This window comes from Microcaecilia unicolor, unplaced genomic scaffold, assembly GCF_901765095.1.
Source record: "Microcaecilia unicolor unplaced genomic scaffold, aMicUni1.1, whole genome shotgun sequence".
Lineage (NCBI taxonomy): Eukaryota > Metazoa > Chordata > Amphibia > Gymnophiona > Siphonopidae > Microcaecilia > Microcaecilia unicolor.
This window is the reverse complement of record NW_021963067.1, coordinates 88,170-109,514: the sequence shown is the minus strand read 5'-3', so window position 1 is coordinate 109,514 and position 21,345 is coordinate 88,170. Positions and strand designations below refer to the sequence as shown.

The 21,345-nt window shown below is 45.7% G+C and overlaps 1 long non-coding RNA gene across 1 annotated transcript; it reads right to left on the bottom strand.

The window, feature by feature from the left end:
* Positions 1 to 821: 821 nt before the first annotated feature.
* On the bottom strand, positions 822 to 4,703 carry LOC115458878. Its single transcript, XR_003940162.1, has 3 exons — positions 4,621 to 4,703; positions 1,340 to 1,349; positions 822 to 831 (listed from the first exon to the last, which is right to left on the bottom strand). It is a non-coding gene; the product is annotated as an uncharacterized LOC115458878 (long non-coding RNA).
* Between the last annotated feature and the right edge of the window lie 16,642 nt (positions 4,704 to 21,345).

Genomic DNA, 21,345 nt, shown 5'->3' with positions numbered 1-21,345 from the left:
TGGCCTATGCATGCTCTGTGTCTGGATTTGTAACCTCCAGCCCTCCCCCTTCCCCCCCTTTTGTTCCTCTCTTCTTCTCCACCTCCCTTTCTTCCCCCTTTCTCTTAATGTGATTCTAGTTGTGGATAGTTGCTTCTTGAATGTGAGTTCCAGTTTTGCCATGATTTGTAAATGTTGCTTGTTGTACTGTGGTGAGCTCCTGCTTCTATTGTATTGTATTGAAATCCAATAAAAGATATTAAACTTGTAAAAAAAAAAAAAAAAAAGAAAGTGGTAAAAGCAGTAACCATAGCAGGGTTTAAAAAAGGTTGGATAAGTTCCTAAATGAAAAGTCCATAAGCCATTATTAAAACGGTTTTGGGAAAATCCACTGCTTATGTCGGCGTACCTCAGGGTTCTGTTCTTGGTCCCCTCCTCTTTTCTATCTACACTTCTTCCCTTGGTTCATTAATCTCATCCCATGGCTTTTCCTACCATCTCTATGCTGATGACTCCCAAATCTACCTTTCTACCCCTGATATCTCACCTTGCATCCAAACCAAAGTTTCAGCGTGCTTGTCTGACATTGCTTTCTGGATGTCTCTACGCCACCTGAAATTAAATATGACCAAAACCGAGCTTCTCATTTGCCCCCCCCCCCCCCCCCCCGCTCCCCCCCCCCCCCCCCCCCCGTTTTCTATTTCTGTTGATGGCTCTCTCATTCTCCCTGTCTCCTCAGCTCGAAACCTTGGGGTCATCTTTGACTCTTCTCTCTCCTTCTCTGCTCATATCCAGCAGACCGCCAAGACCTGTCGTTTCTTTCTTTACAACATCAGTAAAATCCGCCCCTTTCTTTCTGAGCACTCTACCAAAACCCTCATCCACACCCTTGTCACCTCTCGTTTAGACTACTGCAACCTGCTTCTTGCTGGCCTCCCACTTAGTCACCTCTCTCCTCTCCAGTCGGTTCAAAAGTCTGCTGTCCGTCTCATCTTCCTCCAGGGTCGCTGTACTCATCCTACCCCTCTCCTCAAGTCGCTTCACTGGCTCCCTGTCCGTTTTCGCATCCTGTTCAAACTTCTTCTACTATCCTATAAATGTACTCACACTGCTGCTCCCCAGTATCTCTCCACACTCATCCTTCCCTACACCCCTTCCCGTGCACTCCGCTTCATGGATAAATCCTTCTTATCTGTTCCCTTCTCCACTACTGCCAACTCCAGACTTCGCGCCTTCTGTCTCGCTGCACCCTATGCCTGGAATAAACTTCCTGAGCCCCTACGTCTTGCCCCATCCTTGGCCACCTTTAAATCTAGACTGAAAGCCCACCTCTTTAACATTGCTTTTGACTTGTAACCACTCGCCTCCACCTACCCTCCTCTCTTCCTTCCGGTTCACATTAATTGATTTGATTTGCTTACTTTATTTATTTTTTGTCTATTAGATTGTAAGCTCTTTGAGCAGGGACTGTCTTTCTTCTATGTTTGTGCAGCGCTGCGCATGCCTTGTAGCGCTATAGAAGTGATAAGTAGTAGTAGTAGTCTCTTGTAACCAGAGCTAATATTGTGATGTCATAATGCCTCAGTCCACCAATAAGAGCCAACCTCATCAGTGATGTCACAATGGCTTGATTGTCCTATACTTGGCTCACTTTTATTACATAGCTCTTTGAGCAGGGACCGTCTTTCTTCTATGTTTGTGCAGCGCTGCGTACACCTTGTAGCGCTATAGAAATGCTAAATAGTAGTAGTAGTTGTAGTAGAAGTACACTATAGTGCCCCATAGGGCTCTTCTGGGATGTTTGTGTGGCCAGTCTACTAATAATGCTGAGTACTCCTACATTCTAATGGCTTGATTTTGTGCGTTTTTCACTTGTTGTTTTTTTTTTTTTCGTAAATGGACCAAAAAGTAAATAGAGTACAAAAACATCTAGCAAATAGCCATTTTTGAGAAAAAACAATAGACAATTTCTGTTTCAAAAATGGCTATATTCCCCACTTGAATTTTGGACTTAGACATCATATCGAAAATGCCCCTCCATGTTACTTTATGTACCTTTTAGCACTTTTTATTTTTATTTTTTTTGTTACATTTGTACCCTGCACTTTCCCACTCATGGCAGGCTCAATGCGGCTTACATGGGGCAATGGAGTGTTAAGTGACTTGCCCAGAGTCACAAGGAGCTGCCTGTGCCTGAAGTGGGAATTGAACTCAGTTCCTCAGGACCAAAGTCCACCACCCTAACCACTAGGCCACTCCTCCACTGTTACTACTATTGGAGATTCTACATGGAATGTTGCTATTCCACTATCAACATTCCATGTAGAAGTCGGCCCTTTTAGATCACCAATGTGGCCGCGCAGGCTTCTGCTTCACAGAAACAGAAGCCTGCGCAGCCTTCTACATGGAATGTTGCTAGTGGAATAGCTTGTATACACAAACCAGGACTCTTAGCCACCAACTTCAAGAAAGTGCTAGCAAAACAGTTCACACCAGTATAATGTGGCAGATCTATAATTTATATGTATAGAGTACCCTCAGATATAAACCACTGTAACTGCAGTCAATAATGCTGCTAAAAAGTGGCATAGCACTCCTTTCATTGGGTAACTCTGACAATTTTTTGGGGAGAGCAACATATGCTCATTTTTTTATGCATCCCAATCACCACAGTGCTATAAAATCACTTGTAACTTTTAAAATAGTATATACTAGGTGAAAACTGTGCCCGCGGAGTCGGGCAGTTCCAGGGAAAGGCAACTGATAAATGTTTTAACAAGGCAAGACAGTTCTGCCTGGGAGGCAAGAACTCAAAAGATAAGTGCACAGTTTTCACCTAGTATATACTATTTTAAAAGTTACAAGTGATTTTATAGCACTGTGGTGATTGGGATGCATAAAAAAATGAGCATATGTTGCTCTCCCCAAAAAATTGTCAGAGTTACCCAATGAAAGGAGTGCTATGCCACTTTTTAGCAGCATTATTGACTGCAGTTACAGTGGTTTATATCTGAGGGTACTCTATACATATAAATTATAGATCTGCCACATTATACTGGTGTGAACTGTTTTGCTAGCACTTTCTTGAAGTTGGTGGCTAAGAGTCCTGGTTTGTGTATACAAGTGGTTGAATGTTACCAGAGACATTGATATTGTGAATATGTTTTTTGCTAGTGGAATAGCAACATTCCATGTAGAATCTCCAGTAGTATCTATTTTATTTTTGTTACATTTGTATCCCGTGCTTTCCCACTCATGGCAGGCTCAATGCGGCAATGGAGGGTTAAGTGACTTGCCCAGAGTCACAAGGAGCTGCTTGTGCCTGAAGTGGGAATCGAACTCAGTTCCTCAGGACCAAAGTCCACCACCCTAACCACTAGGCCACTCCTCCACTCCACTTTATATTCACTATCAAAATATGTGTCTACAGATAATACTAATGGATGCTTTCCATTTGTAGTTTAACTCAAACACAGGATATGGAATCTTGAGCTGAGCTAAGGGAGAGAGACAATCTAGTAAATGCCAAAGCCAGCCGTTCTCATGTACATAAGTATTGTGAAGGTCTATCAAACCCAGTATTCTGTGTCTAACATTGGCCGATCCAGGTCACAAGTACTACTACTACTACTTATCATTTCTATAGCGCTACAAGGCATACGCAGATCCCAAAACAGTACGATACATTTTATGCTGCTTTTCCTAGAAATAAGCAGTGAAATTTCCCTAATTCCATTTTAATAATGGTTTATGGACTTTTCCTTTAAGAAGCCGTGTAAACCTTTTTCAAACCCCGCTAAGCTAACTGCTTTTACTGCAATTTCTGCCAATAAATTCCAGAGTTTAATTACACGTTGAGTGAAGAAAATTTTTCTCTGATTCGTTTTAAATTTACTACTTTGCAGCTTCATCGCATGCCCCCTGTTGCGGATTCCCTGAATCTCCTAGGCGTAACTATTGATCAAAATCTTAACCTAGATAATCATGTAAAAAATGTTATAAAAAATGTTCTATGCAATGTGGAGGCTTAGAAGAGTGAAACCTTTCTTCCCAAGGGAGACATTCCGCATACTAGTGCAATCAATGGTACTAAGCCATTTGGACTATTGCAATTCCTTATATGCGGGATGCAAGGCACAAACTATTAAGAAACTCCAGACAGCCCAGAACACCGCAGCCAGATTGATATTCGGAAAGGCGAAATATGAACGTGCCAGACCCCTTAGAGAAAAATTGCACTGGCTCCCACTGAAGGATCGAACCGCATTCAAGATTTGTACCCTGGTTCATAAAATTATTTACGGAGATGCCCCATCATACATGTCAAACCTAATAGACTGGTTTCCATTAGCGGCGAAAACCGAGGCCGGCCATCTCTAAGTCCAGCGATCTCAACATTTAGGTCAACCATCTCTAAGGTTGACCTAAATGTTGAGATTTGGCCAGTCCCGACCGTATTATCGAAACAAAAGATAGCCGCCCATCTTGATCGATAACATGGTTGGCTCCGCCCCTTCCCGGGGCCATCCCCAGAGATGGCCGCCCTTAGAGATGGGCGCCCCCGTTCGATTATGCCCTCTAGGTGCCTAAATTTTGGAACACCCACAAAACACCCATTTCCCTGCTCATAACCACTCCCACGCATTAGAAGTTCATTGCACATTGTTACAGAATACACTTAGCGAGTTGTGCGCCTAAATTCTAATCAGTGCCAATTAGTGCTCCTTATTGCTTGTTACGTGCTGTTATCAGCACTCATTATCTTGTTAAGCCAATTAAGTTACATGCGGTGTGATAGAATATGACCAATTTCGGCGCCTAAATGTAAGCGTACTATATGGAATCCAGGAGATAGCACTCAAAATTGTGTGTGCAATTTAATTGCATAATGAGCCAATTAATGCTGATAATTAGGAGCTATTGGCAATAATTAGAATTTACGTACACATCTTTAATAGTCGGTATTCTATAAATATGCACGCATAAATTTTCCCGCACAGGTCCGAAAAGGGCCATGGGAGGGGCATGGGCGTGTCAGGGGCATTCCTGGTATTTGTGCACAGTGTTCCAGAATAAGACAGATCCGCAGCTAATTTAAGCGCGAGGATTCTTATGCCAGGTTTCACCCAAAACTGGGTACAAATCCTGGCACCAAAAGCTATTCTATAAATGCTGCCCACCCAGTGGCGTAGCAAGGGCGGGGCGGTGGGGGTAGTCCGTCCCGGGTGCATGCTGCTGGAGGGTGCAGAGAGCAACCTTGTGCTTTTGGCTCCGCTGGTTCCCTGCTCCTGTTCGGGGCAGAGGGAGCCAGTGGAGCCGACAGGCGCGGCTGCTCTCTGCACCCTCCAGCAGCCAAGAATGCAACCGAGGGGGGGGGGGGCTTGATACGCCGGGTAGGGGGGTGTCATTGCGCCGGGGGGGGGGGGGGTGTCGTGCTGCACCCTGGGGGGATGGACGCCGCTGCACCCGGTAGGGGTGTGCAGCAGCGATCCGCCCCGGGTGGCAGCCGACCTACGATCGCCACTGCGCCCACCTCGGAGCACCATTTATAGAATGCTTCTTAGTGCTCGTTTTTTTGGCACTGATCTTTTGGGGCCATATACAGGATCTAGCCCTATCTGTATAATGATGGTACAGCCCACTCGCTGTCTGGGTTGTGGTATAGAATATCCATGATCTATTTAAGTACCACGGCTGGCGTTTGAGAATGACGAGCAAGATGTTTAAATATTGACCTGAATCACTTTTGACCCTCCTCTCCCCTCCCCCTTCAACTCTTCTGCCTTAAAAAGAAAGCTATCAGAAGCAACGTTTCAAAATAGTCCTCATCTCTTTTACAGCTAGACATCCCATTACTCTTTTCCTGTTTTAATCCATTCCCTTGTAACCAGTTCTTTTCTCTAAAATGAATTATCATTGGCTGTTACAGGCACACTTCTCTGCCATTTGTCTTATTGAAACATAGGCCAGTTCCCTTGTGATAAACAATCATTCAGTATCTAATACATCAAAAGCTCACTAAACACCAAACCAAATGTAGATAGATTTATTCCACTTTGAGCTCAATGGTTTTGGTTTTTTTTTCTTTCCAGTCTCTCCGATCTCCAATGACTGTCGCTTAATCTGGGTGTATTATTTTGCTTGTACCAATCTAAACCACAACCTTTCAGTTTTTCAGAAAACAGAGAGAGAGAAAAAAATGTCCATAAATCATTACTGCTTCTAAAAAGTAAGGAGGGAACGAGGAACCATTATTCAAGCTCATTGCTCAAATGGATGGTCCAAGAAAAGGTAGGTTGTTGAGGTGGATTGGGTTTGGAAGAGAAAATGACCAGAAAATCAAAAAAGAAAACTCAAAATGCTTCAATTTCCTCCTTCCTTTACTGCGGGGATTCTCGAATCTGTCCTGGGGAAGTTCTAGTCACTTGGTTTTCGTCAATGAGAATGCATTACATAAGTAATGCCACACTGGGAAAAGACCAAGGGTCCATCGAGCCCAGCATCCTGTCCACGACAGCGGCCAGTGCAGGCCAAGGGCACCTGGCGAGCTTCCCAAACGTACAAACATTCTATACATGTTATTCCTGGAATTGTGGATTTTTTCCAAGTCCATTTAGTAGCGGTTTATGGACTTGTCCTTTGGGAAACCGTCTAACCCCTTTTTAAACTCTGCTAAGCTAACCGCCTCCACCACGTTCTCTGGCAACGAATTCCAGAGTTGAATTACACGTTGGGTAAAGAAAAATTTTCTCCGATTTGTTTTAAATTTACTACACTGTAGTTTCATCGCATGCCCCCTAGTCCTAGTATTTTTGGAAAGCGTGAACAGACGCTTCACATCCACCTGTTCCACTCCACTCATTATTTTATATACCTCTATCATGTCTCCCCTCAGCCGTCTCTTCTCCAAGCTGAAAAGCCCTAGCCTCCATAGTCTTTCTTCATAGGGAAGTCATCCCATCCCCGCTATCATTTTAGTCGCCCTTCGCTGCACCTTTTCCAGTTCCACTATATCTTTCTTCAGATGCGGCGACCAGAATTGAACACAGTACATTAGGCACTGCTTCCACTGCATGCAAATTTGACTCATGCATATACACTCTGGAGATCCTGAAAATCCAATTGGCTGGAGCTCCTGTAGGGCAGGTTTGGGAACCACTACTGTAAGGGTACCAGATATTTCCATTTTTGTAGACTAGTGATTTTCAACACAGTCCTCAAGTCATATCCAACCAATTAGTACTTACAGAAATCAGCAATAACTATGCGTCAGGGCCTTCTCTCTACCAAGTCTCACCCACTGATGCGGTTGGAGAGAAGGGAAGAGGCGCTGGAAATGTGGGGGGAGGAGGTTGGAGGGAAGGGAGAGAGGCGCTGGACATGTAAGGAGGTGCTAGAGAGAAGAGATAGAGGGGAGGGGAGAGAAGGGAGAGAGGTGCTGGATATGCAGGGGGTGGAGAAGGGAGAGAGATATTGGATATGCAAGGGGCAGGAGGAAAGGGGGAGAGGTGCTGGACATGCAAGGAGGGGCTGGAGCGAAGGGAGAGTGGTGCTGGTTGCAAGGGTGGCTGGAACGAAGGGAGAGAGGTACTGGATATGAAGGGGAGGGCTGGAGGGAAGGGGAAGAGATGTGGACCTGCAAGGAGGGCTAGAGCGAAGGGAGAGAGGTGCTGAACCTATTGGTGGGGGGAAAGTTTGGGGTTAAAGGGAAGGGAAAGAGATGCTGGACCATGGAGATAAAGGAAGAGGGGGTCAAATGCTGAACCCACAGTGAGAGAATGAGCCAGATGCATAAGTGGGAGGGAAAAGAGAAAGAGAGGAGCTGGGTGAGGTCAGAGAGGAGAGGGAGACTGGTGTGGGAGAGGGAAAAAGGGGACATAGTAAGGTATAGAGAAACAGAAGGGAGATGATGGGTATTGGGTGGGAGCATGGGGGCAGGGACACAGGTAAGATGCTGTATTCGAATGGCATATGGGCACAGAGGGGCAATGCCTGACACATGGGGGGGGGGGGAGAGATATGGGAATAGAGATACATTGGACCCAGAGGGGAGGTACCAGACAAGGGGTAGAAGAGGAACACAGAAGGGAGATGCTGAGCATGGGGTACATGGGTGCACAAAGGAATGATGACGGATGTGGGGATATGAACACAGGGGAGATGCTGGACATTGGACAAGGAAATATAGGGACAGAAAGATGGGAGATGGCTGGTGGACATGGAGAGAGAAGAACTGTCAAATGGACAGAAAAGACAGAGGAAAGCAGAAACCAGAGACTGGGACCAATATGATTTGAAAAATAAAATGACCAGACAACAAAAAGGTACAACAAATGATTTTTATTTTCTATTTTGTGATTAGACTATGTTAGATTTGGTATAAACATCTTGCCAGAGCTGGTGTTAGACATGGCTGGGGCCCAGGGCAGACATCTGGGAGAGGACCCCAAAGCCCATTACCAGGCTATGCCTTCTTCATCTTTCGGCGGGCTTGGGGCTCTCTCTGGCCAGAGAGCAAGCACAATTGCCCCTCAAACACCATCCTTGGCATGTGCCATCTTTATATTTTGCACAGGAGGAAATGCCTTTCTTTCTTGTTTCTCTAGTACTACTACACGCAAGGTCTGGCTTCTTGGAGTTTCAGTTTAATTTATATGTATAGAGTTTGTGGTCACTTATTCTGTATTTGGCATTTGTGTTCTGTGTGTTTGACTGAGATGTTCTGTCACCATTAAAGTTTCTGTGTAGAATTCTGCAGTAATTTGGTTTGTTCAGTTTTCTCGATAGAAGTATCAATATTGTAGGGCCCCACTGTAATATTTAAGGCAAACGGGCGGACTGACAAAACCTGTCCGGACATGTCCTCAAAAAGAGGACGTGTCCGGGTAAATCCGGACATATGGTAACCCTAGGAAGGAACAAGGGGTGATATGTGCTGTGTAACCCAGGACTGTGTCTGGAAGAGGAAATGTCTTGGCCTTGCTGATGGAATAAAGCGGTTTTAAGCATATTTTTGGAGTCTGCTTCTGGGAGTGCTGAGTCCAGGGAAGGGCCTTTCCAGGGTCATCCGAGTTCATACCTGCAGGAAGGCCTGAAGGTGGCGGCCTACTGTCAGAATACATTGGCATCTTTAGCATTTAGCGTGCACCTATTTTAATGCACACTAAAAACGCCAGCGGGCCTACGTAAAAGACCTCCCTTCATTTGTAAAGTGCTATAGTTACTTTGGATTGGAATAACTAGATTGTAACTAGATTGAAATCAAGATACTCCGAGATTGGTGTATTAAAAATATATAATGAGATCCTTTGCCTCAGCCGACTGGTTATTGAAAGCTTCAGCCAAATATAGTGACACGGACAGAAAGTTTTACAAAAATAATCTTGATGGAAGCGTGGAGTGGCAGATGTACAAACTTGACATACTGTATTTTCTTTTAAAATGTTCTAGCCAAGATTCATAAATTGTTTGAAGGTCTGAGTGTGTTGTCTTGATTTGCTTTCTCCTGGATACTTTAACGGTGATAATGAATCCGTGTTTAGTACTGCAACAAATTTACCAGACAGATTTCTTTCTGAACAGTGAGAAAATGTGTCTGATTTTAAGATTCTGTATTTACAGTGTCAGATAATGGGGGGGACACAGGAACGAAGCAGCAGACCACAAGAGTCCAAAATAGAGAGGTGAAGTTTATTAACAAGGGAACACCCTTAAGAACCTGATGTGGTCATGTTTCAACAAAGAAAGCTGTACCAAAGGTCACAATCTGTTGGAAATGTATTTAATCGAGACAATTTCCAACAGATTGTGACACCTGATGCAACCTGCTTTGGCAAAATACGGCCATGTCAGCTTCTTCCCGTTCTAAGGGGGTCCCTTGTCGATAAACTTTATGTCTCTACTTTGGATTCCTATGATCTAGTGCTACTTTACTGTGTCCCTTGTTGGTCCTGTAGAATCCAGTCCTCAGGGACCACCCGAATATGTAGGAGAGAGAGATTTGCATACCAAGAAGGCAGTGCGTCCAAATCTATATCATGCATATTCACTGTGGATATCCTGAAAACCCAACTGGCCATGTGGTCCCTGAAGACTGGGTTGAAAACCACTGAACTAGAGATGAATAACACAACCTGAATCAGGTTTGAAACATCTGCAGGCACAAAGAGGATTTGGGTAGATCCAAAATAATCCAGATTCTTTCTGGTTCTAGGTTGAATTAGGTCACCTCCCCCCCCCCCCCCCCCCCCCCCATGATATAGGCGATCTGGAGTAGTGAGCCCTTGGGCTGCTGCCTGAGACCGGCAACAGCAGGAGAACCTCCCAAACTGGAAGCGAGACTCGACCAGGTTTAGCTGGACAGAACTCTGAAGCGGATCTGGCCCGGCTGGACTGGAATCAAAGGCTGAAAGAGACTTGGCTTGGCTGGACTGGAACCAAAGGCTGGAACAGACTTGGCTTGGCTGAGCTGGATTCAGGATTTCCAGACAAGGCAGACACAAGCAGGGTAGGGCAGAAGCAAGGACAGACAGGGTAGTACAAACAGGACGGGAACTAAAGCTGAAGAAAGACAGGGCAGAGACTCACAGTAAGGAACTGAAGACACGCAGGGCAGATACAACAGAAAGGAAGCTAGGACCAAACAAGGCAGACACAAACAGTAAGGAACTGAAGCTAAAGACACACAAGACAAGCACTAGCAGAGCTAGAACTGCAACAAGCACTCACAGACGAAAGCACATCTGAAGACCTCTGTTGCAAAGGCAAGTCTGACAATTCCCAGGAGCTTAACAAAGGCAATTACAGATGAGGTCACAGGTGAGGCTTGGCAGCAGAAACATCGGGGCAAGTCTGGAGTGCTGGAACATCAGGACCGGAATGGAACCTGGAAGATGTCTGAGAAACAGGAAAAAACAGTCCACAGAAACCACAGGGCCCGATCACCCGGGGGCAAGGTGAGTGTAGGCATGCAATAAAGTCACAATCGTGACAATAGTTTGTTTTGCATTTTACCTCCTCCAAAGCCAATGGCAGCACCATAGGCATATAGTAACTTGACTTACAAATTTGGTGGAGGGCAAAGGGTAGAAAAGTCATACAGGTTGAGGGGGGGAGGGCAAACATTTCTCCTACCCCCTCCACTCTGATTAAATGGTTTAAGAGACGGGCACACATTCTCTCTTCCCGCACATATACACTTTACAGACTTTCTGTACCCTCTCCACGGGTCTGGCCCCAGCACTGTCTCCCATCTTCCTCACACTCCAGTAGGGATGGACTGTCATTTGAAGTGAATGTTGTTTGCTAATTAGAATGCACACAATTTGCATATTTGCACATTTGTCTTAAAGAGCATATACTTCATTCACAAATTATGGCCCAGATATTCAGACCGCGGGAGGTAATAGCCAGGCTGTCTTCTACAGTTCGTGCTGAACTCGGATATTCAATGTCGGGCCGTTTCCAGTGACCAGCATTGAATATCTGGAATTTTTTTCGGATGATTTGAAGATAACTGGCTATATCAATATTCATAGGATAGGATATTCAATAGGAGCCAAGGGGGAGGACCACTACGTCATTAAACAGATGATATTTAAATGAGCACTAAAAACACCGCCGCCATCTTTGCGGGGGGGGGGGGGGGGGGGGTTGGTCCCGAAGAAGTAAAGCAGAGCTGGCGCTAAAAGAGTCAGGGGTAAGATCTAGGTAGAGATATAATTTTAAATTTATCCTTGCTTGGGTCCTAGAAAATACTGGGATTTTGGGTAATGATGATAGATGTGCTAATGTTGTTTTTTTCCGTTATAGGGTAATGTCCTTGAGACAGCTCACTTCTGAGCGAAACATGCATGTCGGACAGTAGAACCCCTGGGTCCGATCGAAAAAAGAATGAAAAAAAGATCTAGAAAGATAAGTCAATTAATATATATTTAGAAAAATGGAAAAATATAATTAAGTGAACCGATGAAGAGGGTGGTTGCTGTTTACATCGCCAAAAAAAAAACTTTATGTTGCCGATGAGCACCACTGAGGTCACTACATAAAAATTTACAAAAAGTGAATGTGAAAGTGAAAGTTGTCAATTTGAAGAATATATATGTGAAATTGATTATAGAATTGTTCTGTTAGCTGGGTACCTAAGAATTATATCCTATACAGAGCAACTGAAGCAGGAATTCATTTATATAAATTTGAATTAAATAAGCCATTGATTGAGTATATCAATATTCAGACATAGGTGGTATCTTTAAACCGGCCATAGATATACCAAGGTTTGACGTGGCCAAATATGACCACCAAACCTGGTTTAAAAATCAGTGGCTAGCCGGTTATATCACATGATGTAACTGGTTATCCACCAGCTGATGACCACAGATATTCAGCAGAGGACAGCTGGTTATCCCCCGCCGGATATCAACATCCATTCTGACCGGTTAAATAGCGCTAAATATTGGGCAGATAGTGCTCACTCTTTCCTGATAGTGTGCACATATGCATGCATGCACGATGGTTTGCATGCAAGCAGCAAAGGACCCAAATACAAATCCACCTATGCAACCAGCTTTTCCTACCTAAGCGCACAACTATGGGACGCACTGCCAAAAGCAGTAAAAACTATGCTTGACCACCTAAATTTTCAGAAAGCACTAAAGACAGACCTGTTCAGAAGAGCATACCCCACCAACCCAACATAAAAATACCTGGACACTTGTGACATAATGTAACCAAAGACCGTAACGGACATTAACTGACTCTTCTTCCCCCTTTTCCTCTCTAAGTTCCCTCAACTGTACCTACCTTAAATGTACCTCATTCTACCACTGTATCACTTTGTATTCATTCATACCATGTATTTGTTCAGACCAACGGTGATATGTAAGCCACATTGAGCCTGCAAAAGGTGGGAAAATGTGGGATACAAATGTAACAAATAAATAAAATAAAAAAAATGGTTCACACATAAGAAAACTATTGGGGAAAAGTTCGCACTATCCCCAAGACATACTTCATGTGCAGAATTCTGTGAAGTGGCGGCGTTTGGTCTCTCTTCCCCTCCCCCCGCAGAGATTGTGCAGCGGGAGGAGGAGGAGGAGGAGGAAGTGAAGCACTGCGCATCACGCCATCTCCTCTTCCTCTGCCAGCTTAGACCAGACTGCTCATATGAACTGCAAGGTTGTAGGGCAGTGGCATAGCTACGTGGGGCCATGGGGGGCCTGGGCCCCCGTAGATTTGGCCCTGGACCCCCTTGCTGACGACCCTCCCGACCCCCCCTCCCGCCGCCAACCCGCCATCGCCTGCCTTTGCTGGTGGGGGACCCCAACCCCCGCCAGCCGAGGTCGTCTTCTTCTCGCAAAAGGCTTCCTTCTGTTTCACAGAAGGAAGCCTTGCAGATCGATCTGCAAGGCTTTGTTCCGTGAGTCTGACGTCCTGCAAACAGAAGGAAGCCTTTTGCGAGAAGAGGAGGACCTCGGCTGGCGGGGGTTGAGGTCCCCTGCCAGCAAAGGTAGGCGACGGCGGGTTGGCGGCGAGAGGGGGGTCGAGAAGGTCGGCAGCAGGGGTGGGCAAAGTCAGCAATGGTGGGAGGGGGTCGGCGGCGCCGGGGGGATGGCTAAAAAGTGCCCCCTCACCTCGGCCTCTGGACCCCGCTCCTGCCGAAGTCTGGCTAAGCCCCTGCATGTAGTGGCGTGCTGGTAAATGTTTAACAATAGGCTCTGTCTCCCCCCCCCCCCCCACCCCACCAAAAAAAGCGATATATATATGCAAGTAAATTTATTATACATTTTATTGGTACAAAGGTACAGCGTAGCAACCAATTTACAAATAATATTAAAATATACAATATTCTTTATTGTAAATTCCATATGCAACCCTAAGAACTTTTCCCCTCCTGTACTCCCCACCCTTCCTATAAGCCCATCCGACTGTTTCCACTCAACAAAATAATACAGTCAGTAGGATCTAAAGCAGTACAAAACAAGTAAAGTCATAAACAACACAGTTTATACCAAATTGTTTAACCACCCTTAGGTTTTGCCTTTGGGTTTAACAAGCAATACCATGTACACGTAAGGTCTCGATAAATGAATTTAAACAATCTATGTTTAAGGCATATGCCCTAAGTAGCAGTAATGGAAGAGTGATGGAATATTCACATAGCAGGCAGCCAACAGGTTTAATTTCCACTGAAAATAATTAACTTAGGGCTCTGTTTGCTAAGGTGTAGGTGCCTATAGGAATATTGTGGGCGCCTACACAGTTAGCGTGTGCTAAAAGCACAAATGCGCCTCTAGCGTGGCTTAGTAAACGGGGCCCTTAGTGTGAACATAAATATCATTCAGCTCCAAATGTTCTACTGCTGCTTTCCCTTAGCCATCATTATTCCTGGGACATTATCTATATACAAACACACAGCTGGGAGACAAAGATTAACCCCCTCCTCCTAAAAGAAAACATGCCTTTTACAACCAATCAGACTTGCAAAAGAATTAAATATATACCACAGAACTGGAAAATGTTGGTATATTTAGACTGACTCTGGATTTTTGCATGAAGGTAGCTCTGCCCTTATTATTCAATCTCTCTCTAATAACATACCACTGCATTCCAACAAAACAAGAGGAGCAAGTTCCCACAAACTATCTTTTTTGATCTAGGCACAGGAAAACTACTACTACTACTACAAATCATTTCTACAGCGCTACCAGTCGTACACAGCGCTTCACAATTGAACATGAAGAAAAGACAGTCCCTGCCCAAAAGAGCTTACAATCCAAATCAGGACAGACAGACAGGACAAATAAGGGATAAGGGTAGGACAGACAGATAGGACACATAGGGAAAAGGGATTATTGAAGAGAGGAAGACAAGAAAAATGTTACGAGCAAGTGACAAGTTAGGAATCAAAAGCAGCATCAAACAAGTAGGCCTTTAGCTCGGATTTGAAGGCGGCCAGGGATGGAGCTTGACGTAATGGCTCAGGAAGTCTATTCCAGGCATAAGGTGCGGCGAGATAAAAGGAACGGAGTCTGGAGTTAGCGATGGAGGAGAAGGGTGCAAGTAGGAGAGATTTGCCTAGTGAACGGAGTTCCTGGGAAGGAGTGTAAAAAGATTTTAAATGTTCCCAGGTTTCAACCTAATTCATGTTTAATGTGGGATATAAATGTCATAAATAAGTAAATAAATAGAAAAAAACTTGAATGTTGAGCACCTGATTCTCATAATATGATGTCTGTTTTAGTGGCTCTTTACCAGGAGAAAAAAAAATCTCTACACAAATATAACAGTTTTAGGGTGTCCCTATAACCAGTCCCTATAACAAATTACTACTGTACCTATGAAAAGTTATTCCATTATTATACTTCCACTGTGTACATCCGTATGCTGCACAAGCCAGCATATCCTATATAATAAAAACCAACCTCAACGTTCTGAAGCTGACTCCGTGGCTTCAGTGAAGGGTTTGAAGCTTCTGAAGCTTAGGCTCCATCTCTGTAAGCTCCGCCCTCGAGTACTTCCGGGTTCATCACAAGCAGAAGTAACCAACCACATGAGGTTTCTCGGCTTCAGAATGTTGGAGGTGCATTCTACTAAACAGGATTGGTCAGTTCCTTGAAGCACAGCCAGAGCTCAGCGTCCTGCACAGTAATGCTCAGACACCAGAGAGAGGGGGGGGGGGGCTGACCAGTGTTGCCAGGTGGGCGGTTTTACCGCCCAATTGGGCGGTTTTCCGCGACCCGCCGCGGGAAATTTTTGCCCGCGGCGGGTTGCGGTTTTTTTGGGCTGTTTTTGGCCTTCAGGGCGGTTTTTTTCGGCCGCGGGGGGGGCGGGGTTAGTGACGTTTTTGGGTGGGGTTAATGACGTTTTGGGCGGGGTTAGTGACGTGGGAGGCGGGGCCGATGACGTGGGAGGCGGGGCCGATGACGGGGAGGCGGGGCCGATGACGGAGAGGCGGGGCCGATGACGTGGGAGGCGGGGCCGATGACGGGGAGGCGGGGCCGGTGACGTGGGAGGCGGGGCCGGTGACGGCGGGGGCGGGGTTGATGACGGCGGGGGCGGGGGTGATGACGCGGGGGTGGGGGTGTCAGGGGCGGGGTTTGTGTTTGGGCGGGTTTTGGGCTGTTTTTTGGGCTCGATTGGGCTGGGAAAAAATTTTCCACCTGGCAACCTTGGGGCTGACACCAGAGGGAGGGAGGGAGGGAGGCTTGACACCAGAGAGGTGGGGGCGAGGTATCTCTGTCACACACACACTCTCTCACAGTCAATGTCTTTCTCTCTCTCACACACACTGTCTCTCACACACTGTATGTCTCACACTGTATCACCTTCACTCTCTATGTGTCACACAGTCACTCACACACTCTCTTGGTCTCATACACTCAGTCTCACAGAGAGTCTGTGTCTCACACACTCTCTCTCGCACACCTTATATCTGTGTGAAACACACTGTCTCTCTCACACACTGTGACTCACATACGCACTTGCACACACTCTCATTCTCACACACACACACTCTCTCACAGTCAATGTCTTTCTCTCTCTCACACACTGTATGTCTCACACTGTATCACCTTCACTCTCTATGTGTCACACAGTCACTCACACACTCTCTTGGTCTCATACACTCAGTCTCACAGACACACTTGCACCCAGACTCTCTATCTCTCTCTCTCACACACAGACACACACACACTCACACATACACTCTCTCAAACATACACACTCCGAGGAAAACCTTGCTAGCGCCCGTTTCATTTGTGTCAGAAACGGGCCTTTTTTTACTAGTTTGAAAATATAAGTGAGATTAAATAAAAATGCTATCAATAATAAAGAGCAACATGGATGCAGCAGTTTATATGTTTGCTTACTTTGTTTTGAGTTTACGGCGAAGACAGCTGTGGGGGAAGGGGAAACAAATTAACCTAATTAGCTTCAACCTTTTGACTTCATGCCGTCTCCTGTTCTCGATTAAATCTCCTTGCCTAGAGCTAACACAGCATTGTCATGTACCCCCCACCCGTCCAGCATACCTCTCTCAGCTTCCCACTTCAGATGATCCATTCCCCTCACCCACCATCCTTCAAACATCACTATGCTTCCAGCACCACTAATGGTAACACTCTGTCTGGCTGACCCGGAGCCTTTTCTCTGCCTTGTCCTGCCCCTCTGATGCAACTTCCTGCTTACACGTGGGTGGGATCTGGCAGAGAAAAGGCTCCGGGTTGGCTGGGCATCATGTTACCACTGGAAGAGTAGTATGCTGATATGCTGGACTCATGGGCGGGCGGGAGGGAGGGAGGGAGGATGATGCTGTTAGCTAGGGGAGAAGGAAAAACCCCCAGATATTTGTATGCTGGCTACCTGGCTCCATTCAACAACTAGGTCACAAAATTCAGCAAATTTTAACAACTGGCTTGTGCGAGCCGGCTCCAGCACACCACTGCCTGCATAGTTCACATAAACAGGGGGAGAGAGCTGTTGATATCTTCAAGATTTGCAATGGGGAGGGTTGGATGGGCACAATGATGGGGGGGGGGGGGGGCACAGCAAGGTGAGTTTGCCATTGGGAGGGTGGGAGGGGAGATGCACAGCAAGATGAGCGTGCCATGGGGATGGTGGCAGTGCACAGCAAAGTGAGTGTGTAATGGAAGGATGGGGAGAGGGGTGCACAGCAATCTGAATGTGCCATGGCAGGGTGGGGGGTACATAGCAAGGTGAATGTGTCATCATTGCCATGGGGAGGGTGGGAGGGGGCAGAGAAAAGCAAATGTGCCATCATTGCTATAGGGAGAGGGGCAAAGCAAAATAAATATGCCATCATCCCCTCTCACCAACCTTATTTAACCTAATGGTTAAATAAGTCGCAGGAGGAATGTTCGTCAAGTCGCAGGAGGAATGTGAACGATTACAGGAGGACCTTGCGAGACTGGGAGAATGGGCGTGCAAGTGGCAGATGAAGTTCAATGTTGACAAGTGCAAAGTGATGCATGTGGGTAAGAGGAACCCGAATTATAGCTACGTCTTGCAAGGTTCCGCGTTAGGAGTTACGGATCAAGAAAGGGATCTGGGTGTCGTCGTCGATGATACGCTGAAACCTTCTGCTCAGTGTGCTGCTGCGGCTAGGAAAGCGAATAGAATGTTGGGTGTTATTAGGAAGGGTATGGAGTCCAGGTGTGCGGATGTTATAATGCCGTTGTATCGCTCCATGGTGCGACCGCACCTGGAGTATTGTGTTCAGTACTGGTCTCCGTATCTCAAAAAAGATATAGTAGAATTGGAAAAGGTACAGCGAAGGGCGACGAAAATGATAGTGGGGATGGGACGACTTTCCTATGAAGAGAGGCTGAGAAGGCTAGGGCTTTTCAGCTTGGAGAAGAGACGGCTGAGGGGAGATATGATAGAAGTGTATAAAATAATGAGTGGAATGGATCGGGTGGATGTGAAGCGACTGTTCACGCTATCCAAAAATACTAAGACTAGAGGGCATGAGTTGAAGCTACAGTGTGGTAAATTTAAAACGAATCGGAGAAAATTTTTCTTCACCCAACGTGTAATTAGACTCTGGAATTCGTTGCCGGAGAACGTGGTACGGGCGGTTAGCTTGACGGAGTTTAAAAAGGGGTTAGATAGATTCCTAAAGGACAAGTCCATAGACCGCTATTAAATGGACTTGGAAAAATTCCGCATTTTTAGGTATAACTTGTCTGGAATGTTTTTACGTTTGGGGAGCGTGCCAGGTGCCCTTGACCTGGATTGGCCACTGTCGGTGACAGGATGCTGGGCTAGATGGACCTTTGGTCTTTCCCAGTATGGCACTACTTATGTACTTATGTACTTATGTACCTTTAGCCAAACTACTAGCCAACCAAAACCTCAACCCCTACATATATGCAGATAATGTCATAATCTACATCTCGTTCAAACATGATCTAAATGAAATCACCAACGAGATCAGCCAAAGCCTCCAAACAATGCACACATGGGCAGATGCATTCCAACTAAAACTTAACGCAGAAAAAACACAATGTCTTGTACTCACCTCGCAACATAACACAAAAAATATCTCCAGCATAAGCACACCATACTGTTCTCTTCCTGTCTCTCAAAACTTGAAAATTATTGGCGTCACCATTGATCGAAACTTCACTCTTGATGCCCACGTGAAAAACACGACGAAAAAGATGTTCTACTCCATGTGCAAACTCAAAAGAGTAAAACCGTTCTTCCTGAGATACATCTTCCGTACCCTGGTACAGTCAATGGTAATAAGTCATCTGGACTACTGCAACGCACTGTACGCTGGCTGTAAAGAACAGACTATCAAAAAACTCCAAACTGCCCAGAATACTGCCGCCAGACTCATATTTGGAAAAACTAAATATGAAAGTGCAAAACCCTTAAGAGAGAAACTTCACTGGCTCCCACTTAAGGAACGAATTGCGTTCAAAATCTGCACAATTGTTCACAAAATCATTCACACAGATGCCCCAATATACATGCTAAACCTCGTGGACCTACCTCCCTGAAACGCCACAAGATCATCCCGCAAATTTCTCAACCTGCACTTCCCCAGCTGTAAAGGACTAAAATACAAGCTGATGCACGCCACCACCTTTTCATTCATGAGCACGCAGTTATGGAATGCATTACCCACAGACCTGAAAACAATCAACGAAACAACTATCTTTCGCAAATCTCTGAAGATATACCTCTTCAACAAAGCCTACAATGAGAACCGATAACCGATAACCTCACAAATCCGCTCACCAACCCACTCATTTATGAAAACCCACCTCTATAACTACCCTAATCACTCCCTTCCTTCTTCTCTCTTCCCTACTTAATCTCTGCACAACACTAACTGTATCTGATATCCTGGAATGACATTGTTAACAAAATTATGTAAGCCACATTGAGCCTGCAAATAGGTGGGAAAATGTAGGATACAAATGCAATAAATAAATAAATAAATATAAATAAAATCATTGCTATGGGTGGGGGGGGGGGGGGTAGGTGGGGCAGAAAAGATGAATGTGCATCATTGCCATATGGAGGGGAGAAGGGGCAGATCAAGGTGAGAGTGTGCCATGGGAAGGGGGGCAGAGCAATACAGCAAGGTGAGACTATGCCCTGGAGATAGGGGGAGGGAGAAGGCAGGGAAAGCTAAGAGTGTGCCATGGGGATTGGTGGGGAGGGGGAAAGCTGAAAATGTGCCATGGGGTTAGGAGAATGTGTCATGGGGATTGTGCTGAGAAGGTTGGGGTGGGGGCAGAATAAACAGTGCATGCTAGTGGTAAGGGGGGAGATCAAACTTGAAGGTATGCCATGGGGAGAGATACAATGATAGCTGGGGAGGTGTATGCCTGGGTGAGGAAGAATGAGAAGTGGGAATATTGCATGTGAGAGAAGCAGGGCATTTTTTGAGGGGGTACTTGGGGGTACTGAGTACCGGCACCTTTTCCGTTGTCTGCTACAATTGACCCATGGACCTCAAGTTTTAATGAAAGAGCTCAGGCTCTACGCACCAATTCTGCCTTGTCATAGATTCTGTGACTGGTTGCAAGGGGCCTGGCTATTGTGGGGTGGGTCCCTCAATGATCACCCCACCCCTGAAGAGTGGCCTAGCATTTAAGCACCGGCACCTTTTTTGCTAGAAAAAATGCACTGGAGGGAAGACTTTGGGGAAAGACAGAATTAGGGGTCTTGCTGGGAAGTAGAGGGAGAGAGAGCTACAGGCACAGTGAGAGGTTGGGTGGCAGAGCCGGTGGTGGGAGGCGGGGATGGTGCTGGCCAGACTTATACGGTCTGTGCCAGAGCCGGTGGTGGGAGGCGGGACTGGTGGTTGGGAGGCGGGGATAGTGCTGGCAGACTTGGATAGTGCTGGGCAGACTTATACGGTCTGTGCCCTGAAGAGGACAAGTACAAATCAAGGTAGGGTATACACATATGAGTTTATCTTGTTGGGCAGACTGGATGGACTGTGCAGGTCTTTTTCTGCTGTCATCAACTATGTTACTATGAGAGAGGGAACTGGGAAGGCTGAAACCTGAGGAGGGAATTTCAGGCCTTATGATGGAGAAATTCTGTGCAAAAACACTACAAAATATATAATGCATAATTTAAATACTGTGCACAATCCCCCCAGGAGCATCTAATGTACAATACACCCAAGGGAATGAAGAGATGGCAAAAGGTACAATGAGCATGAAACCATCTTCCATTACTTTTTCTGACTTCAGCTTATATGTGATAGTTTTCCAATACATTTGACTCATTAAAATAGCTCCTTACCAAGATGCAACGATTTGTATTTAAATGTGTGTACTCTTTCTCCGCTGAATCCTATTGAGTTGGGGTTGCATAAGT